The sequence below is a fragment of the Sminthopsis crassicaudata genome, chromosome 5 (genome assembly GCF_048593235.1).
Source record: "Sminthopsis crassicaudata isolate SCR6 chromosome 5, ASM4859323v1, whole genome shotgun sequence".
In the NCBI taxonomy this organism is placed as follows: domain Eukaryota; kingdom Metazoa; phylum Chordata; class Mammalia; order Dasyuromorphia; family Dasyuridae; genus Sminthopsis; species Sminthopsis crassicaudata.
Genome location: NC_133621.1, coordinates 47,191,249 through 47,218,748, shown reverse-complemented (window position 1 = coordinate 47,218,748; position 27,500 = coordinate 47,191,249). Strand labels below are relative to the sequence as shown.

General features: G+C 36.3%; 1 protein-coding gene across 2 annotated transcripts in view; it reads left to right on the top strand.

Annotated features, from left to right (window-relative positions):
- Positions 1–27,500, top strand: part of CDK14 (cyclin dependent kinase 14) — a 772,185-nt gene that overhangs the window by 40,732 nt on the left and 703,953 nt on the right. The gene's annotated exons all lie outside the window — the stretch shown is intronic.

Below are 27,500 nucleotides of genomic sequence, written 5' to 3'. Positions count from 1 at the left end.
CAGAGCTTGGAATTGTTTTGGTTATAGCCAAATCCTACTTTTGCTCTATACCTCCAAGGATTTTCTTCATTCTTGGGGAATGCTTAGTAACATAACAAAATACAGAGTGAGAAGAGTTTAGACTATTTTTATCTTCAAAAGAGAACATGAATGAATGAAACCTGCTGAAAGGAAATTGTGATTTCATAGAAAAATAAGCTTTTGATCAGTTCATCTTCAGAGTACACTTAAGAGACATATGTGTATGAGAGAGTGTGTATGTATCTTTTTTAAAATTAATTTTATAATTATAACTTTTTATAGTTATAGCATAGTTATAGTTATAGCATAACTATAAAACCATTAAATACAGATATACACAAAGTAGTTGGGGGCAACTAGGTGGCAGTGGAGAGTACCAGGCCTGGAGAGTACCAGTTTAAAACCAGCCTCAGCTGTATGACCCTTGACAAATCATTTCACCCTGTTTGTTTTCCTTCCTTCCTTTATCCCTTCCTCTCTCCCTCTCTTCTTTCTTTCCTTTCTCCCTTTCTCTCTCCCCTTCCTCTCTTTTCTTTATTTCCTTTCTTTCTTTTCTTTCTCTCTCTCTTTCTTTCTTTGTCTTTCTCTCTGTCTTTCTCTTTCTTTCTCTCTCTTTCTTTCTTTCTGTCTTTTTCTTTCTTTGTCTTTCTGTCTTTCTCTTTCTTTCTCTCTCTTTCTTTCTGTCTTTTTCTTTCTTTCTCTCTTTCTTTCCTTCTTTGTCTTTCTCTCTGTCTTTCTCTTTCTTTCTCTCTCTTTCTTTCTGTCTTTTTCTTTCTTTCTCTCTCTTTCTTTCCTTCTTTGTCTTTTTCTTTCTTTCTTTCTCTCTTTCTTTCTTTGTCTTTCTTTCTTTCTTTGTTTTTCTCTCTTTCTTTGTCTTTCTCTCTTTCTTCCTCTCTTTCTTTCTCTCTTTCTTTCTCTCTTTCTTCCTCTCTTTCTTTCTTTCTTTCCCAGTACCCAGCACATAGTGGGTCTTGATTAAATGATTGCTTGATCAGGGAAGAAAAGTTCTACCTTTTTGATTACCTTGAATCCCAGGGTATGTTTATTAAAGCTTTACATTTATTTGCCTCTAATGGATGGGGATACACCACAGAAGAAATCTCAAGTTCCACCTTCAATATTTTCAAGATACCTTTGTACCTGGGGTATTACAATATAAACCCAATCCTCTCTGAGATGTAAAACTAGTAAGAGTATTAAGTGGCAAAAACTATTCACTGCCAGGGTGAATATTCTGCCACTGAGTTCTGGTTACAGTTATCTTCAGTACACCTGGGGGGAAAATCCCTTTCATCCCAGGCTCTAAAATAATTAAATGATTATAGCTGCTCTTCAATAATTAAGTATACCATCTGTACAAGTCCAAATGTCGACCCTTCACCCAGAGCCAGTCAGTCTCCTCTAGAATTTCCAGCATTGGCACATGTGATATTAGAAATCCGTTACTATTTTCTTTTGAAATTCTAGAGGTGCTGACTTACAGCAGCTGTTTCTGTGCTCCCAGATTTAACTGAAATGTGAGTTTTTAAAAGCCTGTCATTTTCAGTTACCTTGCTTTAATAGCAAATTTCAGCATAATATAATTCAGCCGGGGCCTGAAACTCAATATGGTGAGACATTGCTGAACAAGGCACTTAGCAGCAATAACCAACTAGTCAGGTATCCTTTTCATTTAGGGGACCCTTTTGCTCAGATTTCTGACAAGGACAAGCTTTCCTTTTTCAGTAACATCTAGATTAAAATGGACAATTTCTACCTCTTCTTTTTCTTTTCCCATGGGAATGTCACATTAAAAAAGAACCAAATAGATGGTAATTTTGACTTGCTTACACAAACATAGCATTGGCTATTTTAGAGCTAAGAAGTTTACTTCTTTCATTTGAAGATGAAAAACTGGGGCCAGGGAAGTTAAATGGCTTGCTGAAACTTCACAGGTAGTGGGATTTGAACACACGTCTGACTCCTGAGTTAGTGATCTTTCCACTATATCATGATTCTTTCCTTGAATATATTATGTTTTAATTATTCGGCTTCATTGAGGTAGTAATAGAGCTCACTAATCCCGGTATTAAATAGCAAAAAAATAGTTACAAATGATTCATACAATTATATTATTGTATTATTGCGTGAATTGTAAGAGATAATATGATCTAGTGATTAGAGAATTACCATTAGAAGCAAGAAGAATTAGGTTTAAGTGGTTCTGTCAAATATGAGCTGTGTGACCTTGGACTTCTCAGTGACCCAGGCAAGTCTCTAACAATAATATCCATGAAAGATCAGGTGTTCAATAATCCTACCCACAGATTTGTGTTTAAGGAATTATCAACATTAGACAAAGCTAAATCAGTCACTGTCATTCTCTTCAGAGAACCCTTTAAATAAAACTTTTCCCAAGAAATTTCTGGAAAAGTGGTGGAAGATGAGGTCACAGGAGAGCCCTAACTACTGCTACTACTACTACTACTACTACTACTACTACTACTACTACTACTACTACTACTACTACTACTACTACTACTACTACTACTACTACTACTACTACTATTACTACTACTACTACTTCTTTTTCTTCTTCTTTTCTTTCTCTTATTCTTTTTTTCTTTTTCTTCTTTTTCTCCTCCTCCTCCTCCTCCTTCTTCTTCTTCTCCTTCTCCTTCTCCTCCTCCTCCTCCTCCTCTTCCTTGTATTCCTCCCTCCTCCTGGTCTTCTTCTTCTTCTTCCTTCTTCTTCTTCTTCTTCTTCTTCTTCTTCTTCTTCTTCTTCTTCTTCTTCTTCTTCTTCTTCTTCTTCTTCTTCTTCTTCTTCCTTCTTCTTCTTCCTCCTCTTCCTCTTCTTTTCATCTTCCCTTCATTTTTATATTTCTCATTCTATCTTTCTCTCTTTTGTTCTTTCTCAAAAAAGGAAAGAAGAAAAAAGAAAAAGAAATACTACACTAAGGAAATATTTTTAAAATCCTAAAAACAGTTTTTATTTTTATTTTATTTATATTTTTTTTGCTGAGGCATTTGGGGTTAAGTGACTTGCCTAGTAGTGATACAGCTAGGAAGTGTTAAATGTCTAAGACCAGATTCGAAAGTGTCTGAGACCAGATTTGAACTAAAAAATAGTTTTTAAAAGAAAAGTCATACATAAAAATGAACAAACAAGAGTCCAAATACAATGAAAAAAACATTAAATGAAGCACAGAAAATAAAATCTGAAGAAGTACTAGCATTTTCTCAAGTTTTTTTTTAAATCTCACACTGAGGGAATTGAAGGAAGAAAGGAGGAGAATGAGTTGATCTTGGGTATGTATCTCAGGTAAAGAATGAGAGAAAAAGAAATACAGGCAAAAGGAGAAAGGGATTAGCAATCCCATCTCACACATGAAAGTTGAAACTTAGAAAATTTATAGAGCTTATGCCTCAAAACAATAACAATAATAATAGCAACAAAATTAGACAATTATACAGTAGAGAAAAAACTTCAAAATGAGACAGACTGTGATAGGAACGACATTTATTACTAATCGGTTTGGGTTTCATGACAGTAAGACCCCATGGCAAAGCTAGGAATTTCCTGGATCTAGAGTAAGAAGTATGGAATTTTACTGTCATACAAACAATGAAGTAATTCTTGAGATCTAATTTATCTAGGGGGTGAAGTCTCAACACACTAATGTACCTTTGCTGTAAGGTATAAAAATCCAATATACAAGTCGTTGTCTCTTCAGTATTAAAAGACTTCCCAATTGCTATCCTTTCCATACTACAGTTAAGTAAATTTCCTTTAGTTTTAAAGGTTATGTGGTGTCTGAATACTATTAGGAGACACTCTCTTTTCCAGAGCTAAGGCCCAGAAAGCAAGCTGTGCCCTGAGTTTGACATTACAACAATTCCCCAGCTTGCAGCTTCCAAGTGAACCAAATCAGGTGCCCTACTAGTGCTGTCCCTAGCCAAGCTAACACCGGTTTTGTATCTGCTGAACAATGAAAAGGTTCAATCATCCTACTGACTTGGACACTGTTTGTTGTGATACAGACTTGGAGATTATTTATTCAAGACCAAAAATACCTGTGTTGTGGTAAAGCCATTTGTGGTTTTCAGACTTAAAAACCTAACCCTTGAGATAAGCAGGGGATCTCTCCTTCTTAGGAAGAAAGATTTCATTTGCAAGCTGTTTTTCTCAGTCATGTACAGATCATGTTCAGTCCAGTTGACAATGATTTATGAGTGGCCCATTTCATTCCAGCTTTTTCCCACTGTACTGGCTTAAATCAAGCCTGACGCAAAAAAAGAAACAAAAAGGCCAAGGTAATTACCTTTTAAAAAATAATTTAAGCAAACTGAATTTACTGGCAGTTTATTTTTAGGAATCCTTATATTTGCTTAATTACCAAATTTATAATAAAGATAAAATAAATTTACATTACTTTTATACATGCATATATATGCATGTATGAGTTAATGGAAAATGAAATTCTCCTTCAGTGATAAGTAAAGGAATTTGATAATTAAAGCAAGTTATCTAATCACTGAAATAAAGCCAAATTGCTTAATCATTTATTACCCAAAATTCAGACTGTTTATATCCACACCATTTCATGAGTAATATCTATTTATGTAGGAAGGACACAGATTGATTCTACTAGTGGGTCTCTTGATTCTGCCCAAGTACTTGATTTCTATTGATTACCAGACTATGTCAATCAATTCAAGATCAATAGCAAAAGCATTTAATTAAAAAAAAAATGAAAGCAATGCAAAAGCAAAAAGAAGGAATCTGGTTAAGTCATTCTTTGTCCTCCATACACAAATGGATGCTGCTTCTTATAGGCTTAAGGAGAAGTATAATCAAATTCACCCAGCATGTTGGGAGAGAGACACAGTTATTTATAACTCTCTGACCTATCAGTTAGAAGTTTAGGGTTCAACGTAACTGTCTCAAAGGGCTCACAGGACTCACAGCAGCCTCTTGGGAGAGATTGTACATCCATAAAAATCTCTTTCTTGGCCTAATTGCAGAACATTGATTCCACTGGGACTTCTGATTTCTCCATAAACTCCTCTATTCATTTCTCTGATTTACTCATAACCCATAGATTACTCTTAATTTCATTCCTTTTCCTTTTAGTTCCCTTTCTCTTCTCTTTCTTGTCTAATTCTTGAAACTTGACAAAATACCTGCAACCAGCTATAGTCCACCCTCTATCCCCACCCAAGAAGTCCTACAACCTGAAATCTTCTTTGGTGAATAGCAATTCCCCCTTTTTGTTGGGATAATCTACATGATAGACCAAGTACATGATAAACCATATCAAAAGAAAAAGTAAATTCATGATAATGTCTGTTTTTAAATTATTTTCCCTTGAAAAGGGATAACTAATTCAAATACAAGTTGTGGGATTTTAAAAAATAATGTAATCCATTTACATGGGTTTTTTTTGGTATGATCTTCTCTAAATAGTTTTAATGTTTACATGGTTTTTGTATGGTCTACTCTAAGATGGGGAAAGCCCAAAGATACTTTGCCTGTGTTATACTTTGGGGCAAGGTTTGCTCTCCTGGAAGTAGTATGTTGTTAAGAATCTTTGATTGCCTTTTGCAGCAGTGTTACAGATTTCAAAAATTGGAATTTCAAAACTTCAGTTTGCAAGGTTCAACATTTCAACCAATACCAGATCAGCTGTCTTTCCTGGTTGTGTCTCTGGGATACAGCCCAATATCTATCCAATCCCCTCCATTTATCTACTGCTCAAAGGAGAAAAAAAATGAGAGAACTGAGAGGAGAGATGTATAAGGGAGCTTCCTTTTTCCTCTTTCTGTGGTTTCATTGGTATGAGAAACTCTTGACATGGATTCCTTCAGTTAATAGATTTTCAACTTGTCTCTTCTAGTCTTAGATTTCTTTTGCATATTGAGATGTTTGTATGGTTTATCTAAGGTCACACAGCTAGTGGGTATCACAGGCAATATTTACACCTGTGTCTTCCTAGTTCAAGACTGATCAGCTATCCATTATACCACTGCTCAAGCATGTTGGGATGGAATAAGGTCTTGCAAGTCATAGAACAGTTAAAGGAGGTTTGCTTTGTCCCAGTGATACAAGGATAGGCAACCAAGATACAGTGGTACCTAATTTCTTTGGATCAGGAAGGAAACATATCCCTTTGGAAATGAATCTATTCATCAGGTAGCATATAGTATCTTTAGAACTCCATCAAATCCAAGTGACATTAATTGCCTGTGGCTGGAAATTTCTGTGCCTTTAAGTGACCAGGGAAAATGGATAATTTTGTCTGTTTTTAGGGAAAGCTAAGCCTTGGATTAGGCCAAGAGAAAGGGTTTGGACCTCCCCATATTTTTGTGTGAGTGTGTGTAAGATACAAATTCAGAAAAACACCAGTAAATATCAGTCCTACTATAACCACCCTACCTCTTTTTGTAATTAATATGAAACAAAATTTAGAGAACCTTGGGAACAGTTTTTCCCAAACCATCTATTTTTTAGATTAAAAAAACAAACACCAAAATTGTCTTTGGTATACAATAGAATATAATATGGTAATTATACTGAAAATGATATTTCCATATGCATATATGAGAATAATATGGTCAAGAGTAATACAGGATGGGCAAGAATGGATGAGTTATAATCAGCATTGCTAGAGAGAGTATCTATAACAGATGAAATAAGAGACCCATTAGAAATAATAAATTTATTAAGTTCTCCAACTTAGTATTTAATTAATTTAATTTAAAATATTTCTTTAATTTAAGTCTTTTAAAATTCATTTTATCATTGAAATAAAATAAGCCTATATTAAGAAATCATAAAACTAATGTTACATAAAATATTCATGATATAAATATAGAAATTATAGATAATAGTTGTTCTTTCTTACTAGTTTTTCTGTCCCTGGAATTAAAGATATGACTGTGCACTGTAGATTAAGGCTAGATCCCAGCCAATTTCATTAATTTCATTTATGTAACTAGTGGTTCACCAGGGCTTATCTATGTAAGTCTCAGAAAGCCTGTTATTGAAAACTTAGTGCTCCCTGTCAGCCTTGTGACAGCAGGAACTGTCAGAAATTAGAAAATTAACTAAATCCAGAGGCTTTGTAAGTGGTTTTTAAATGAACACTTTTTTTTTTTTGCTGAATTTTTTTATTATATATATATATATATATTTTTATAATATTATCCCTTGTATTCATTTTTCCAAATTACCCCCCTCCCTGTATTCCCTCCCCCCGATGACAGGCAATCCCATACATTTTACATGTGTTACAATATAGTCTAGGTACAATACATGTGTGTGAATATCATTTTCTTGTTGCACAATAAACACTAGAATCCGAAGGTACATGCAACCTGGGCAGACAGATATTAGTGCTAACAATTTACATTCACTTCCCAGTGTTTCTTCTCTGGGTGTAGCTACCTCTGTCCATCATTGATCAACTGGAAGTGAGTTGGCTCTTCTTTATGTTGAAGATTTCCACTTCCATCAGAATACATCCTCATACAGTGTTGTTGTTGAAGTGTACAGTGATCTTCTGGTTCTGCTCATTTCACTCAGCATCAGTTGATTTAAGTCTCTCCAGGCCTCTCTGTATTCCTCCTGCTGGTCTAAATGAACACTTTTTAAAAAATAAATATTCTCTTTATAATTTTTTCTAATAAAGATATTTTATTAGAAAAAAATGATTGGCATTTTAAACATTCTTAATACTTTGTCTTCAAATATTGAAAGAGCTTTGCTGACTTCATGTCTTCCATCTCTACAAATAATATGCAATGATCTTCATTTCCTGTCAAATTCTCCTCCATTTTCAAATAATGGAGTCAATTTTTTTTAATTTTTTTATTATATATATATATATATTTTATAATATTATCCCTTGTATTCATTTTTCCAAATTACCCCCCCTCCCTCTTTTCCCTCCCCCCGACGACAGGCAATCCCATACATTTTACATGTGTTACAATATAGTCTAGGTACAATACATGTGTGTGAATATCATTTTCTTGTTGCACAATAAACACTAGAATCCGAAGGTACATGCAACCTGGGCAGACAGATATTAGTGCTAACAATTTACATTCACTTCCCAGTGTTTCTTCTCTGGGTGTAGCTACCTCTGTCCATCATTGATCAACTGGAAGTGAGTTGGCTCTTCTTTATGTTGAAGATTTCCACTTCCATCAGAATACATCCTCATACAGTATTGTTGTTGAAGTGTACAGTGATCTTCTGGTTCTGCTCATTTCACTCAGCATCAGTTGATTTAAGTCTCTCCAGGCCTCTCTGTATTCCTCCTGCTGGTCTAAATGAACACTTTTTAAAAAATAAATATTCTCTTTATAATTTTTTCTAATAAAGATATTTTATTAGAAAAAAATGATTGGCATTTTAAACATTCTTAATACTTTGTCTTCAAATATTGAAAGAGCTTTGCTGACTTCATGTCTTCCATCTCTACAAATAATATGCAATGATCTTCATTTCCTGTCAAATTCTCCTCCATTTTCAAATAATGGAGTCAATTTTTTTTAATTTTTTTATTATATATATATATTTTTTTTATAATATTATCCCTTGTATTCATTTTTCCAAATTACCCCCCCTCCCTCTTTTCCCTCCCCCCGACGACAGGCAATCCCATACATTTTACATGTGTTACAATATAGTCTAGGTACAATACATGTGTGTGAATATCATTTTCTTGTTGCACAATAAACATTAGATTCCGAAGGTACATGCAACCTGGGCAGACAGATATTAGTGCTAACAATTTACATTCCCCTCCCAGTGTTTCTTCTCTGGATGTAATTGTTTCTGTCCATCATTGATCAACTGGAAGTGAGTTGGATCTTCTTTATGTTGAAGATTTCCACTTCCATCAGAATACATCCTCATACAGTATTGTTGTTGAAGTGTACAGTGATCTTCTGGTTCTGCTCATCTCACTCAGCATCAGTTGATTTAAGTCTCTCCAGGCCTCTCTATATTCCTCCTGCTGGTCATTTCTTACCGAGCAATAATATTCCATAACCTTCATATACCACAATTTACCCAACCATTCTCCAACTGATGGACATCCATTCATCTTCCAGTTTCTAGCTACAACAAAAAGAGCTGCCACAAACATTTTGGCACATATATGTCTCTTTCCGCTCTTTAGTATTTCTTTGGGATATAATCCCAGTAGTAGCGCTGCTGGGTCAAAGGGTATGCACAGTTTGATAACTTTTTGGGCATAATTCCAGATTGCTCTCCAGAATGGCTGGATTCTTTCACAACTTAATGGAGTCAATTTTTAAAAAATCATCATTTTGCCTCTAGACCAAAAAAATAATCTGTGACTTTATTAGTCTAAGGAATTCCCAGACAGAAAACTCCCTCTAACAAAGTAGATCTATACCTCAAATGGAACTTAGATATTTGGGGAGCTGCCTAAGATGGGAGGAGTGACTTGTCCAAAGTGATACAGCCAATATGTGTCAATATTAGGATTCACTAAGTCTATAATTTACTTCTGGAAAGGCAAAATCCCTAAACTCAAGGATAAAATTTTATTTTATTTTATTTTATTTGCTTAGGCAATTGGGGTTAAGTGACTTGCCCAGGGTCACACAGCCAGGAAGTGGTAAGTGTCTGAGGCCACATTTGCACTCAGGTCCTCCTGACTTCAGGGCTAGTGCTCTAAGAGATAAAATTTTATATCTGGCAAAACCGAATCATTCCATTGGATAGTAATGATGTCCTTGCATATTCGAATTTCCCACTTCAGACAGACATGGGCTGGAATAGTAAACATTTTCAAGATCCAAATACCAACTAACAATCAAGGACCCCCTTCCTGGTCTCCTCCAGCTGCCAATACCTTCTTCTCCATCTACTCTCTGGATGCTTATTGTACATGTTGTCTCCCTCATCTCTCCCTTCTTGAGGGCAGCAACTGTTTTTGCTTTTGTGTTAGTTTTTGTAGTCCTAGTACATATAGTTAAGGACTTAGTAAGTACTTGGTTGATTGGCTGTCACCTAGTAGGTAATAAATACTTACAGAGATTTTAAAAGAACCCATAGGAGAGCAGAGAATCTGTCCTCTCCCATAATTCTGGTGATCTATTTTGATTCTTCTCCCCAAGGGAAGAATAGGAGGCAGAGAGCAAGGTAGGGAAGGAAACTCGCAGGGCTTTGGTGCAAAGGGCAAGAGTTTGGGGAGTTAGCAGCTTTCCTCTCTCACGGGTCTGGTTTGTCCTGGTACATGGCTGAGTGTGATGTGATGCACAGGGCCAGCCAGATGTTCTAGGTTAAATGACTCTTTACTCATCTACTTAACAAACACCCCGGGGAAGAAAATGCGTCTTTTTTGTAGTTTTTATAGTTTCTGGGAGGCAGTCGTTATTGTTGTTCTTTGTTTTGGGTTTCTTTTTTTAAGTGATGCTAGTACTGGGGTTGGGAGACTCAAACAAAACAGAGAAGAAACAAGAGAATTTGTCTCATTGTCAATCTGTGGGGCAGACTGGGTGTGTGTGTGGGGGGGTTGCTTCCTGCAGGGGGCAAGGATCTGGGGAGATATCAGGTGTTACCCCCACAGAAAGTATGGGAGAAGTACACGTGAGGATGGAGGGCACTGTGTAATTAGGGGGTCCTGGAGCTTAGGGAGCTGGACCAGATTATTCAGATCTTTGTCTTTCTCATCCGCCTGATCAATGACTTCAAAGCAAAAGAAACTGGCAACCAAAGTCCGCTCCAGATCTATGAACTAAAATGGAGCTACCCAGGATGGGCTGGTACAGGAGGCTGAGGAGGAGGAGCAGCTGGCCCAAACTCCTGGGCCTCTGTCCAGCCTGAGGTTGCTGGGGAAGTCAGGGGGCTTCCCTTGTGCAGGAGCCTTCGGCCTTGCCCCTCACCCCTGGCCCAACGGAGGATGAGCTTCAGTATTGGCAGGGACACAGACCTGCAATGTGAACGAAGGTAACATGCCGCTGAGTAGCTTACTGAGCAGAGACAGGAGTGTCTCAAGAGTTTCTAGTGGAGCCTTCACTCAAGCACCTTCACCTGCTTTCCCCCAGTCACAGCTGTTCTCTCCGGTTTTTAATCAGAAAAGTCCTTCTTTAATTATCTTTCTTCTTATATATGGATGAGCGTATTGTGAGGTGAATTGATGGCGAGAGTAACCCCACCGATGAGATCCAGTATTCATGACTAGAAATATGTTCATGAATCTATGAGTACTCAGACAGCAAAGGGAAAGGAGAGACAATTGGCTTAAAAAGCTTAACGAAGGGTGGCCAGCATTTGATGGGCACCCTCCGAGTCAGTTCAAGGTGTGGAAAGTGACTAAATCCAGATTCTTATTCTTTGATTTGGAAAATACAGTTTTCTTTCATTCCTTTTCAGCTCCAGGGTTGAGGCATTTTATACTAGAAGTGGTTGTGAATTGCTGTTGAATCAGGCTAGTTTCCAGGGCACAGTTGATTTGATAGTGTTTAAGGATCTTCAAAACAAGGGAAATCAGGGATCTCACTGAAGTGCACATTCTCCCATTTCTAGAGGTTATAATCCAGGAAAGACTGCCACTGCTGCCGGCAAAGATCTTTCTCTTTCTTTTTTAGAAAAATTACATTTCTTGTACATAACTCCAGCACGAGATTGTCCATCTATTACTTTTCCTATGTCATTTGCCCATCACGGTCTACATTTCCTCACAGATATCAGTTATTCCATTTATGCACATAGATCACAAATGGACATAAGCTGTGCCCTACTGGTGCCCACTCTATTGTCCTTTGAGCCAGGTACAACTCTTGAATTCTTGGGAGATTTTGATGGATTTGAAATGATATCCCCACTGAAGTGTGTGTGTGTGTTGGAGGGGGGCAGGAGTGTGCAGTGAGGCCCAGATTTCACAGCCTGGTATTTAAAGCCCATAGAAATCCGGCTCCTACCTACTATGCCAGTGGTTTCTTTGTGTACCCCTAGATGTTACCCACATACAGCAGGCTATTTACCACCTCTATGCTCTTTCAGAGGAGGTGTCCCATGTCTGGAGGACATCCAATAAATAAATTCAATTAATTTCAATAATTTCAATTCAATTCAATTCAAAAGATATTCAGTTCAATAAACTTTAATAAGCACCTAACCATGTGCCACAGGCATTGTGGGAATACAACAAAGAAAAAAAATCGTTTAATCTCTGTCTCAGTTTTCTCATGACAACTTCTACTTAAATAGGACTGTTAAAAGGATCAAATGAAATAATACCTAAAAATGCTTATTAGGGGCAGCTAGGTGGCACAGTGGAGAGAGCACCAGCCCTGAAGTCAGGAGGATCTGAGTTCAAATCTGACCTCAGATACTTACCACTTCCTGGCTGTGTGACCCTGGGCAAGTCACTTAACCCCAATTGTCTCAGGGGGGAAAAAAAGTTTATCACAGACCTGGCACATAATATGTACCTTAATAAAAGCTTGTTCCATTTTCCTTTATTAAAGTTATTAACCTGAGCTCCAGAAAACCTTAGAACTCTACAATTGTGACCTTCCAGGGGGAAAATATGGTGAATGACTGCTTAGAAAATTTGTATACTGTCGTGTTCCTTTTTGGCTTTTATGAAGATTTGTTATTATGGAATTTATTTTTGCTAATCAAAATTAGGAGATAGAATTTGTGATTTCATTTGTATAGAAGAGACTCCTACTACTAATTAGCAGGTTGATACCCTTCTCTGTAATTTATTATTTTAGAAAGTTGCCTAGGATACTGAGAGATTAAGTCACTTGTTCATGATCACTCAGCCAGCATCTGTCAGAGGTGAGACTTGAACTCTGGTCTTCCTGGACCAGAGGCCAGATCTTTGTTTACTAGACCTAGCTACTGCTGAACAAAAAGTAAGTGATGGAATTTGATCTTTTCCCAAGGACCCAAAGGAAATTAAGGCAATTGGGATTTGTTTGTTTCAAAATCTTCCTGAAGAAAGATGTGTGTCTATGCACATATACTTATGTATAAACATATATATATATATATATATATACATACATGTTGTTATTTGTTACTAACAAATTATTATTATTATTAAATACAGATTTTGAAAAATATATACAATTTTCCATATAATTGTACTAAGTATTTTGAAATTCTGTGCGTGATATAAAATCATTATAAATCTTATATAGTTTGTTATTTGTTTCTTGTATTGTGTATTTCCAAGAAAACTTTTGAACTTAAAGTACTTATTGAAAGTAATTTTGCTTCCCCTTCTCTTTGAGGAGGGTGGACATGGGGGTCATGAAATTTAGGAGTTTGTTTCTAATGGTCTGAAAATGGTCCTCTAGCTTAACTTTGCACTAATAACAAGAAAAATGAGCCATAAAAATTGTTGAAAATATTTGTCTAGTTTTTTTTAATCAAATCTATATTTTCAGAATTTATGGAACAATGGAGCATGTCTTATTGAATGATCACGCCTTGTTGGAAAAAGGAAGGTGGAATGAGTCAGTATGGCAAGAGCACACAGATGGGTAAAAGGACACTTGCACATGGTAAATTCTTGCCAATCAGTAGTACCAGGGTGGAGATGGAGAGCAGAGCAAGGCAGCATGGGATGAAAAAGGGCAGAAAACAAGACCACCCAAGTGGTCTTTATTAGCCGTGTGACTATGTGTCCCAGGAACCATTTAGAGATGAACTGCTGACCTGCCTTGTCAAGGAGTGCCCCATACAACCTTCCCTCTCTGAACTCCCCATGGGAGAAGCAGGGGTTATGATAACCATCCCTACAATTTTCCTTTTTTGTTTTCTTCTTCTTCATAGTGCCTTTGGTGTATTACTTTGCAAAATGGCAAAGACTTTCCTTAATTTTTTTTTCAGGTTCAGTATGTACACACAAGGATGCTAATTGTATGTCCTTTTAGAGTAGGTAATTCTCATTTTCATTTTCAAGCATAAGATGTTTAAATTGCCACCTAAAACTGGCTGATTTCTATTTGGCATTAGGAAATGAATAAAATATGCAAGTGAAAAGAAGAATTTTTTTTTAAATACAGACTATTAACTTTTGTCTTTTTCTTCTAAGCACCAACACAGTGTGTGGCACATAGTAAATATTGAAATATTGGTAGGTGTGATGCATTTTCTCTGGCTGCCCCCCTTGCCTACATCTCTCCTTTCTCCTCTCAGCTTCCTGGGTTTCTTCAAATCTCAGCTAAAGTCCTGCCTTCTATAAGAAGCCTTTTCCAGTTTGATTTAATCTTTAATCTTACTACCTGACTTCTGAGATTATCCTTAATTTATCCTGTATGTATCCTGTTTGTACATTGCTTTTTGCATGTTGTCTTTCCCATTAGCCATTCCCTAATCACTGGGCATTTATTTTTTCTTTTGCTGAGACAATTGGGGTTAAGTGACTTGTCCAGGGTCACATAGCTAGGAATTGTTAAGTGACTGAGGTCAGATTTGAACTCAGGTCTTCCTGATTTCAGGGCTGGTGCTTTCTCCACGGCACCACCTAGCTGTCCCCACTGGGCATCTATTTTGCCACTATTTTTATATAACTATAAATATATGGATATAAATATGTACATTATATACACAATTTATATATATATATACAAATTTTATACAAACATACATACTATATATATATATAATCATACACTCTGTTTTTGTCCTTGTCATATATATACATATATATATATATGTATATATATGACAAGGACAAAAACAGAGTGGGGAAGAAGGAGAAAGAGGGGGAGAGATTTGAGGAGGGCGTGTCATTTAACTTTCCTCAATTTGAGTGTCCTTAATTATAAAATGGGTATTCTGACCCCTGTAGTGTTTACCTTTTAGGGTAATTGTGAAGGCTAAATGAAAACATTTCACCTTAAAGCACCAGAAATATTGCAGCCATTGTTATTCCCTAGGTATTTATATTAATTGAAATTTTTATGAAGAAGAAACAAAAAGCATTTTTGTCTCTGAATTCTTTCTTGTGTTATTGTGCTCCTTGTCAATGCCAGGCTATTCTAACCCAGTAGCTAGAAAGTGATTTCTTGAAGTGGAACCTAGGATATTTCTAGTGCCATATTGAATACTAATGGAAGTCCTAACGATCCACTCCAAGATGTTCTGACTCCTAGAGATCTAGCAAGTTTCTATTCAATACAGCTCTGGGATGAAGACAAAAAATCTGGGAGTTCTTGTGGTGGAATTACTTTTTTGTTTATTAGCTCTTAGACAACCAAACCTTCCCCATCTTATTAGTGTGTATTATACATACACACAGACATACATACATATTCCTTTTGAGAACTTATGTTTACATATCTGTTGCTTGAAATGAGCTCATGGAGCCATGAAATTTTAGAAAAATTAATTTGGTTTGGTGAACTAAAAGGTTATCAAATTTGGGATTAAAAATGTCGACAGCACATTTGAGGATCAAAAAGCTTTTTTATTGTTTTTCCCAGTCGGTGATTGTGTGTGAATAACTTTGTTAGAAAATAAAAGGCATGTTGCTGGGTCAATAACTTCAATGAGCTTTTTCTGAATTCTTGATTTGGAAGTTAGAAAAAAGGTAAAAGCAAAAGCTAGGAATACTATAATATAATATAATAATATCTCTCTATATAATATAATATAATAAGTATTCAGGTCTTATAAGGTGAGTTTAACAGTCTGTTTTTGGATACTTTATAGTCAGCTTCAATCATTTCCACCACCTTAATCTTCATCTGTATGTTCATTCAATTGGCTATCTGTTGGCACCTGCTGTTTTGCTGTCAGAAGGACAATTGAGTATATATATATATGTGTGTGTGTGTGTGTGTGTGTGTGTGTGTGTGTGTGTGTGTATGTATATTTTTATTCTTACTAAGGATGTCTACTATCCTGCTGGAGTGATGCCCTCCTAAAGGAGAGGTACATTTTAATATATTTGTTATTTTAAAAATCTTGTAAGTAGTCAGCTGTTATGTCTGGTCACAAAAAGGAGGAAATTGGCCCAGTTTCACGTCTAGCCCATCTGGGTTCTGGAGGAAAGTGGAGATGCTCCCTCAGCTTAGTGTTCCAGGGCCTCTTTGGTACTTTTAATCCTTTCCCCTCCTCAGCTGCTTCCTTTCAGCATCACTTCTTTCCCTTGGAAGCAGATTAGTAGCTGACATTCTAAGACAAAGTGGTGGGACTAAGTTAGGAGTTCACACTAATGGTGGAGCCCAACCCCACTCTGAGCCGTGGCAGTAACACTGGGTTCTGTCAAGTGAAACAGCCTGGGACCAGGGGAAAAGCTAAGGCCGTCCCTTCCAGTCTCTTTCTGTATTACCTTTCTTAAAGTTGTGCCATCCTATTTTAACCACGAGAAAGACTGCTGGGCCAGATGTATTGAAGAGGTCATTTGGTGGGTAAAAAAAGGTTAACTTTCCTCCAATTTCTCCTCAAGATACCAATGTCTCTGCAGGCATTTTCTCTCTTGGGTTCCCATGTATGTGCTTGAGAGAGCTATTAGAACTGAGATAGATTTTTTATTCCCTCGTCTCCTAAAGAGCATAAAGAGAGAGACCAGTAGGACTTGGGAGTCTAGGAGAATGGAAATAGAGAAAGTTACTTAAGAGCAACCTGACTGACTTAGGTGGTTGAAACAACAGGGCAAGATTTTCCAGAGGAATCAAAGAGGTGAAAGCAAATTTAACTGATATTTTCTGAATTTAGTATAAAGGCCAAGATATACTGTGGAAAGAAAAATGTTTTTGGAGTCAGAGGACCCTGATTGAAATCTTGGTTCAGTCATTTAACACCTGAATGACTCTGGAAGTCACAATGCCAGTGGTTCTCATTTTCCTTAGCTATAAAACAAGGGAAGAGATTGGACAGGGAAGACTTTGAGGGGCCCTACTGCTCTGAATCTATGATCCAAGATGTCTGCTGGCTCCTGGGAAGATGGGAAAGGATCTGGTGTATACACAATTAGAGGCTAATAAGGGAGACAAAGGCCTCCCTTCCAAATTCATTCCAGCTCACTTCTTTACTTTCATGACTGTCTTTGGACATTAAATTCCATTGGTGACTTGCTATAAAGTAGTTCTTGGGAATCCATATTATGAGACTTCCTGGCAGATAAAACACCCATTTAATGAGCACTATTCGGAATGTCACCAACTAAATCCTTTGATTGAAGGGCCAACAAATAAGACTCTTGAAACAATAATTAGTTTTCAGGATATTTGTTGGATCTTATTTTCTTGAAATTCATTCACTGGGGGGCAGCTAGGTGGTACAGTGAATAGAACACCATCCTTGAAGTCAGGAGGACCTGAGTTCAAATTTGACTTCAGACACTTCCTGGCTGTGTGACCCTGGGCAAGTCACTTAACCCCAAATGCCTCAGCAAAAAAAAAAAAAAAAAGAGAGAGAGAGAGAGAGAGAGAGAGAGAAAGAAAAAAGAAAAAGAAATTCATTCAATGGAATAAAGTAGATATAAAAACCATTTTGAACATCTCAAAATGCAATACCCACATAAGACATGTTATTATTATGCCCGTACTTTGTGTCATCTTGACTTTACTGGCTTTGTTAATTCTATCTAATTTTTAAACATCCCTGCCAAAAAATTTAATCTACTGAATAGCCAGGCAAATGTTAATTTAGAAAGACGTATCAACGTGTCATTTTTTAGAAAGTAGACCAAGCTAATGAATTAAAACTCCCATTGACCTGCCTTCTGAGTATAGCTATAAGTTTAAAGAAGCTTCATTCAATCTCCAATCATTTTTAATTCATTATAATTTGGTCTTAGAACACTCCAGAAGAATTAATCCCCATTTATTTCTCACCACTGGAGATGAGACAGTAAGTGCTTTATGATCTTTGGCAGGGTGGACTATCTTCTCTTTGATAACTAAACGCTGGAAATTCATTCTCTCAAGATTAAATTGGAGTGTGTTGTTCTTGTTAGTCATTTTCAAAATATATCCATGCAAAGTGAGTAGCTAGATGGACCTGAAGAGAATAAACATCAATGAAGAAGAGTCATTACAGACCCGGGCAGGAATAATTTGGTTAAAAAGAGATGCCTTGTATTTAGAAAATAAACACCATTAAAACAAATAAAGGAAGGCATCTGAATTTTGTAATTGTAATGGAATTTGGGTTGTAATGAGTACAGTGCTAAAAATTACATTCCCAATTTGTTAAAACTAAGAATAAAAGTATATTACCAGTAGAAACAAGTGCTCTGTGCATAGTAGGAGAGGAAAGCGGGAGAGGCCAGACATAGATTCTGGTGTCTGCCTGTTCCTGGATCATTTTATGTGATGCTGCTGATTATTCTGGTGGTCAGTGATTTCAGTCTCAGACTCTAAGAATATCAAGGCCAGAAAATATTTCTGAGGTCATTTCATCCAACCTGCCCCTGAACAAGAACCCTGTTCACCTCAAGGAGTAACTCTAATGATGGGGCGTACCCTTGTGAGTCAGCACATTCCTCTTGTAGAAGTTTTCCTCATATCAAATCTAAATTCACCTCTGTTCCTTTGGCCCATAGTTTAGGTTCTGTCCGCATGGGGTAGAACAATTCAGATTCCTCTGCTACATGACAGCTTTCAAATATCTAAGCTAACTGTCATCTGCCCTTTCCCCCATTCTGCCCTTCTTTTTTCTAAACTAAAACATCCCTTTTTCCTTCAAACATCGGTGGCCATGCCCCTTATGATTCTGGTCATTGTCCTCTATACCTACTTCTGACTGTCCACATAACTCAAGAAAGGTTATACCTAAGTTCAGTGGAATATTTCACATGTAGCCTGACTTATCTCCTTTGTTCTAGACACTCAGCCTCTATTAAAATACCCCGAGATCATGTTAGCTTTCTTGGTCTTATCACACTGTTGACCCTCATTGTTCAGTCTTTTCACAAGGGTGCAGTTCTTTGTTTCCCCGTTTGAGGTTTTCTTGGCAAAGATACTGAAGTGGTTTTCCATTTCCTTCTGAAGTTCACTTTACAGATGGGGAAACTGAGGTAACAGGGTTAAGTGACTTGCCCAGAATCACACGGCTAGTAAGTACTTGAGGTCAGATTTGGACTTGGAAGATGATTCTTCCTGTCTCCAAGTCCAACACTCTATCTACTGTGTTACCTCGCTGCCCTGAAGGAACTTTTTCATGTGAAATGCTCTTTAATCATCTCTCTCCATCCTATATGTGTTCATTTTTTTAATGCAAGTGTATGACTTTACATTTATTCCTATTAAATTTCATCTTATTAAATTCAGCTCATGTTGAGATTCTTTAGAATCTGACTTTGTTTTTGTGTATAATTGTCCCTTCAAGCTCTATGCCATCTGCAAATGGAGTAAGCTTGCTGTCAGTCATAACAGTGATTAAAATATTGAGGAAAAACTAACCTCTAAATTATCCTCAACACAGTAATCCTTTATCTTTAAGTATAGTTACTCAACTGCTTCTGGATTCCTTTGTACTATCACCTAAACTACATCTGGTTCTTATTGCTGATAACATACAAGACATCTCCTTCATCTTCTATAGCCAATTATTTGTCAAGTCTTCTCAATTTTATACCATGATCTATTGTATTCCCTTGATTTATCAGGTTAGCAATCTTGTACAAAATGGAAATGAGTGCATTTGACCTAACCCCATTTGCATTTTGGGATCACTCCTTCATTTTCTAAGCGTTCATTAATCAACTCTCTAGTAATAGAGTCTGGAATCGTGTCAGAAATCAAAGTCAACTCCACTTTCCAAGGGCATGGAAACTCCACTGACTTCCATCTTTTGAAAAATAGTGACAGTGTTTATGCATCTCTAGTTCTGAGATGCCTCTCCTTTTCAATTTAATCTTTAAGATATCATTTACAGTAAATTAACAAACATAATCTCTAATTCTTTTAATACCTGTTGCTATAGTTCATCTGGGACAAATGGATCTCATCAGTGGTAGCCAGCTGCTTTCATGGTATCTTCATATTTATCTTGGGTGTCAGTTCCATGGTAGCCACTTTTGTCCTTTCCAATTTAAAAGTCATTCTTCTTAACAGAGAAGCTGGAAACCAAAAAGCTGATTGATGAGCTTCCCATACAGTCACATCAGTCTCTTTGGTGTCTATTTTTGATTTGTGTCTTCAGAATTTCATTAGTGAGTTTCCCATTCTTCCTGGGTCAACATCCTAGATAGATGTTTAGTTCATGGGCTTCTACACATCATTTTTCTTAGCCCATTGAAATTTGCTCTTCCCAAATGTATGTTCATTCATATCAGATCTTCCCAAAATTTTTTCTCTATCGCAAATCCTAAGCGGTCCACTTCTCCCCAATGTCTCTATCATTTCCATTCTGACAAATCTTCCTATGATAAGAATCTCATCTGGAATGGAATTTCTTTGTATTGATTCCTCCACTTTGTGAAGTCAAGAAATTATAGCTACTCTACTTTTGGCAGAGGGAGATGCCTTCAGCAGTTGTTCAGGTAATTGAAGTCTTCTATCACTAATGTATCATACCTTTAGGCTTACAAACTATTTCCCAAACTTCTTTACCATAGACCATCAGGGTATCTATTTCTGCTGCCATCTTGCTTGTTGCCTATATTTTGTGCATTTGTGTGTGTAGATATTGGAGATCTTTTCACAAGTATTCTGACTTCCTGGTTATCCCAAATTATTTTTTCTTTCTACACTGTAGCCACTTTTATTGGCATCTAGCTTGATGATAGGACCCTCACCTTCCTTTCTGATATAAAACCTTTTTAAAGTTAGATCCCTAAGTCTTTGGGCAAAGACATTCTGAGCAACTATTTTAGAAGCAATTTAGTCAGAAATTGATATTTCTATATTTTAAATCATATTCCAAAATTTAATCCCAGTCTCAGCTATCACTTCTCTCCAATTTAGTTGTTAGAGTAAATGGAATCAGGAAGACACCATAGATAGAACTTGAACTTGAAGTCATAGGACCTGAGTTCAAGCTCTAGCTTTGCCCTTTACTACCTTTATGACTTTGGGAAAAGTCATTTAATTTCTGTGGGCTTCATTTCCTCATCTATAAAATGAAAGATTTGGACTTCTAAGGTACCTTCCACTTCTCAATCAAATTAAAATAGACTATTGTAGATTTCCCCCCTCCAAAATCATTTCTTATTTGCTTAAAATTAAGTGAAGATTATTTTTAGAAAAAAATAATTATTAAGCATTACTAAAATTTAGTAACTAGAAGTTACTAAAATATTACAGAGTTTTAAATGTATTTTCCTCAGATAATGAAGAATAAAGATATACTTAATTTCAAGAACAGAAAATATACTTTCTTTAATGATAAACTTGAGATGCACCTTTTATTTTTCTTCTTTTTACATGGTATTTAAAAATTTTAACATATCTACTTTTGACATCTAGATAGCAAGGGAAGAAACAAAAACTGAAAGAAATAAAAAGCAGCTTGGTACGATTCAGTATAAATGGCATGAACTCATCACTCCATTGCAACATACATTAATGATGAATGTTCATAATGATCCTAGAATATCTAAAAATATAATAGAGTTTATCTTATGTAGCCTTCTTATGTTAAAGATGGTAAAACTGAGTTTGAGAGTTCAGATGATTTTGAGAATTCAAAATCTATGTAACCAACAACTTAGCTAGCTAGTCAAAGTTGAGGGTTTAATCTAGATCTCTTGATTTTCTTCAAACATGATTTTTTTTACTACTCCATGAACCCTTTAGAAAGAATATATTCTCTAAGAAGGCATAGAAGAATGCAAACAGTTTAGAAAGATTTCTATCATGATGTGATAATCATTTATTAAGTGCCTACTTTGTGCCAGGCACTGTGCTAATCTCTGACGATACAAATTTAAAAAAAAAAGTTTCTGCCCTCACAGAACTTAGAGTACTTACCTTGGGGGGCATGATGAAAATGATGGAGGAGAGTCAAAAGCAAGCCGGGCAGCTGATGGCAAAATTAGTTATTTTTTTAAAAATGATTTGGTAACCAGAGGGATAAAACCTCAGCTATCCAGAAAAACTTGATGATTCAGGTTTATCTCTTCCCCAAGTGTTTTAGATAGCCAAAGTTATGATGTACTTTCAAAAAATAAAACCAATTGGCTTGTCCATTAATGTATATTGTATATCTAGTTTTATATGTGTAAGTCTTAACTCTTCAATTAGATAGCAGGTTCCTTCTTAAGTAAGAATTATGTTTTGTTCCTTTAAAATACCAGCATAGCATTTAACCTATTGAAAAGTGTATAATACAGAGAGTGCTCAGAAAATCCATTTTAATGGGTCAATTTTTTGGTTTTGATTTAAGGGTTGGAGTCTTATTGATTGGGAAGAAGACTATTGATAAAACATAGCCTGGAAGGTTAGCCACAGGGTAGTAATGGTAAAATGAGCAGGATTGTAAAATTGTAAGGACCTGTCTCCATGGTCCCATAACCATCGGAAAGCTCAGATGGGAGAGAAGGGGTGGGTATAAGTAGGGCTATAATAGCAAATGTTTGACATAGCTCTAGAAAAAACTGGGCATGACACTTTTTTTAAAATTAATTTTACAATTATAAATTTTTTTTCACAGTACATATGCATGAGTAATTTGTTTTTTATAACATTATCCCTTGTAATCATTTTTCCAAATTATCCCCTCCCTCCCTCTACTCCTTCCCCTAGATGGCAGGCAATCCCATACATGTTACATGTGTTACAATATAACCTAGATACAATATATGTGTGTAAATACCATTTTCTTGTTGCACATTAATTATTAGCTTCCGAAGGTATAAGTAACCTGGGTAGATAGACAGTAGTGCTAACAGTTTACATTCACTTCCCAGTGTTCCTTCTCTGGGTGTAGTTGTTTCTGTCCATCATTGATCAACTGGAAGTGAGTTGGATCTTCTTTATGTTGAAGATTTCCACTTCCACCAGAATACATCCTCATATAGTATTGTTGTTGAAGTGTACAATGATCTTCTGGTTCTGCTCGTTTCACTCAGCATCAGTTGATGTAAGTCTCTCCAGGCCTTTCTGAATTCCTCCTGTTGGTCATTTCTTACAGAGCAATAATATTCCATAACCTTCATATACCATAATTTACCCAACCATTCTCCAACTGATGGACATCCATTCATCTTCCAGTTTCTAGCTACGACAAAAAGAGCTGCCACAAACATTTTGGCACATACAGGTCCCTTTCCCCTCTTTAGTGTTTCTTTGGGATATAAGCCCAATAGCAGCAATGCTGGATCAAAGGGTATTGGGCATGACACTTTTAAGTGTATTACCAACATTTTCTTCATCACTTTCTTATGCACAGATAGTCAACAAAACAAAAAAAATCAATCTGGTTTTGTAGAGTACTGATTTCTGAGGTGTAAATGCTCACACTCAAAATTTAATGATCAGCTCTGATTTGAATTGGCTCTAGACTGTCTAGGTCAAAGAAATGGGAGATGATGGAAATTTGAACTGGGACAAATGTCAGCCATCATCTAGTGTCCCAAAGTCCCCAAGGAGGAACTTGAGACCCAGGAAATTAAAGCGATTTGTTCAGCATTAAAACAGAGGCAAAAAAGCTTTTCTTAGACCCTGAGAGAGCTGAGGGAGATGAGCTTTGTTCCCCTGGGCCTCTCCCAGTTCTAAATTGGTCTTTTTATAGTCTTTCCATTTGGAGCATAATGTTTTGTTTCTCCAATCTTTTTTCCCATTAATGCCATATTACCACTCCAAACAGCTTTTAGAAGAAATATCTTATTAAAATATAATTTAAAGCATATCTTTTACATTGGATTAATCTTTATTATGTTAGCCTATTGTATTTTAAATAGGTAACAAGTTGATAATTGAGTTTTTCATGGAAAGGAAAAAAGTGAATATGAAAGGAAAAGAGTCTTAAATAAAAACATTCTCAATAGAATTTGGTTGAATAGATGTTTCATAAGCACTTTTTGTGCATGGAACTAGAGTGTCAAGGACAGAGGTAATTTGAATAAGACATTATTTGTGTCCTTTGAGGAGTAAGGGAATAAGATAGAGACAACTTTAATGCACAAATGCTTTAGGGAAGGGCTAACGCACACTATGAGGCAGATAAGAGCACTTCATTCCTGAATGTGAAAAAATAATAATGATGATAATGATTAATAATAATGTTAACATTCACATAATGTTTACTATGTGCCAAATTATTAGCTCATTTGATCTTCGCAACAATCCTGGGAAGAAGATGCTTTTATTATCCTCGTTTTACAGATGAGGAAACTGAGGTAAACAGAAGTTAAACAAGTTGCTCAGGGTCACACAGCTAGGAAGTGTCGGAAGCCAGGTTTGAACTTGGGACTTCCTGACTCCAGACTCTGGAGTTCTATTTGCTGCACCATTTATTTCTATATACTTAGAAGTAGAAAACATCATTTCTATTTTTATAAATTGGTAGAATTAAATTGTTAAATCAATAAACATTTATGAAGTATCTACTATGTACCAGGCACTGTGCTGAGCACTAGGGAGGCAAATTAGAAAAAGACAGTCCCTGACCTCAAGGAGCTTATTATCTGATGGGGGAAGATAATATAGAAAGTGAAGCTGGACAGGGATGGGGGACAGTAGGAGGGAACCGCACGGTTGTTCCATCTTGTTCTATGGAGTTGGGACCAGGAAGAACCAAACTTGGGAGAGCTGAGGACTCTGGGGTTCTGAGCCTGAAGCCAACCAGTATAAATGAAGGGTCTGCCTGAAAGTTGGGCAGACTTTGTCAATCTTGTCCCAAAAATCAGATAAGGGAAAGATATCAGTCCTATCTCCCATCTGGAAGTTACCCACACAAGATCATCTTGTATTTGTTCTTCGTGATTTAAAGTCAATGAGACTGAAGCTTGGTGAGATGCTCCCCTTGGCAGCAGTAGCTGACAGGTGTCCACTGGAGGGCTTGTAGCCAACAACAGCAGAGAATCCACAAAGGAGTCCAGCCCAGGAGAGGGTCATCTTGTCCGGCAGAGATGTTGCCCACGATGGAGATGACCGGCCCTTCTAACAAATCCATCTCTTGTTAAGACTCAAGTTCTCACCCTAGTTGTTGCCAAGGACTCAGGAACATTCTTGGAAGAGGTTCTTCAAGCATCTCCCCCTGTCAAAGTCACCATAGGGAGAAAGAGAACTATTTCATCACCAGCTGTCCCTCTGGTTGGGGTTGCGCACCAGGATGAAACTTAAAGTCTGAGGTTCTCCACAAGGTTTCTCTGGGACTGCTGACATCATCCTGTATTACCCCTGGCCTGGGAACCCATAGGTACTGCAAATTTGATTTGTGGGGGACAGGGGGTGAAAGGGGAGCAGCAGAGAACCAAAGAACAGTTTACAAGGAAGTAAAGAAAAAATGGTCATTCAAGAATGTAATTTCTTCTACTAATATATATACTTTCTTGATCTGGTAATTTGTTGTTATATATTTTGAATCCTCCCTGATGTTCTGCTGACAACGTTCTCTTTTGTTTTGCTTTACTTTGTTTTGTATTTCTTTTCTGTTGCCTTTTTTTTCTTATTTTTTTTCAAATAAAAACAACAAAAAAGAAATCTCAAGCTCTTTGAAATACTTTATTATTATAATATTTATTTATATTAATGTACTAATATATTCAAATAATTAATAATTAAATAATTTAGAAGTAGAATTATTGTTATTACTTTACTGAATATTTTGATAACTGGTAGTGCAAAGTTACCCCCACCACCACCTTAAATCAGGGTCACAGGGCTTTATATTTTTGCCTAATTGTTTTTCCTTAGAAGTATTATTGCTTTATTTAATCTTATAAAGTACCTTATTGACATTTTGTTTCAAATGATATTGAATCTTCAAATTAATCTTGGAATTATTGATATTTTTACTTAATGGTCTCATTCACATGGGATACTCTGGTTTTTTAATTCTTCCTTTATTTCCAAAAAAATAATTTCATTGTTATCTATTTCATGTATATTTTAGTAGATTATTGCTTTATTTGATGAAATCACTTGTCTAAGTTCATACATGTAGAAAATAATAATTAAGTCCTTTTATTCCAAATCTAGTACTCTATTCACCAAACTACCTTGCTTTTCCAAGAAATTATTTATTTCCATGTGAACCTGAAACTTTCAATTACAATTATCCTTTCTATGTCGTGAGGGAGTATGGCATACCCAAACATCCCCAAACTCTGGAAAGTCTTTGTAAAATTTTTTGGCTCTTGCTTCCTACCAGACAAGAAATCTGATTTTTTTTCTTTTTTCTTTTATGGGGTATTTATAATACCTTATTGTAAAAATTGGGCTTGATATTATACAATGCCATTACTTCTGACTTTTCAGAAACATATTTCTGAGTTTTTTAACTTTTTCTATGTCGTCTGCTGGCCTTTCCATGTTGCTGCAGCTCCCATAAAATTCTCAAAGAATTCCCACTTGATTTCTTATGCTGATTGGTGACATACCAAAACTATAATGGGAAAAGTCAAAATGTAGAAGAGATAAGTATATATTATTATTAACATGTAGTTTTATTATATTTGGTTTGAGGGTAGGATTGGACCTGTTATGGTACTGATATAGAGAGGTCTGAGATGGGGAAAATCCTTCTCCTCGTATGGTTACTACAATCTATTTGTCTTTCATCGAAAGGTTAATGAGTGACTTGTCCAAGGTCATACAGCCCAAGAGCTATCAGGCAAGGGACATGAACCCAGTTGGATCTTTACATTTCCAAGACTAGCACTCTAGTCATTCTCCCATCTAGCCTCTCAATACTTACATCATGTTCCAAAAATATGCTTAAAATTTTGACTCTGAACATTTCCTATTGGCCAGGGATCATTGCCTTGTGGTAGTTGCAGAGAATGAGTTGTTTACAAGGAATTAGCAAAGTTCTGTATTCTTTAAAAGAAAAACTTGCCTTCATTTAAATAAATATGAATTAAAGTATATGTGTTTTTGCAGCAAGCAATTAAAATGATTTGGGGAGTTCTATTCTATTAAAAAAAAAAAAAGAAGCTAAAAGCCCAAATATAGAGTAATATCATTTATTTATTTATTGCTGAGGCAATTGGGTTTAAGTGACTTACCCAGGGTCACACAGGTAGGAAGTGTTAAATGTCTGAGGTCAGATTTGAACTCAGGTCCTCCTGACTTCAGGGCTGGTGCTCTATCCACTGCGCCACCTAGCTGCCCCAAGTAATATCATTTAGATTGGTCTTTCATTTGGGGTACAGGAGGCCATAACAAAACAGACAAAATCATCTAGACAAGAAATGTAAAGGTAAAGTTAGAAGAACACAACCAGAATGTATTCCCACTTCTCTTGTGAAAGCCAGTTTATACATTGAAAACTATCTTTGCATATATTTTTAAAATAAAAAGCTATTATTTTTAAAGACACAGCATTTTTACATGACTATGGCTTTGATTTGTCTGTAAATTGCATTTTCATATACT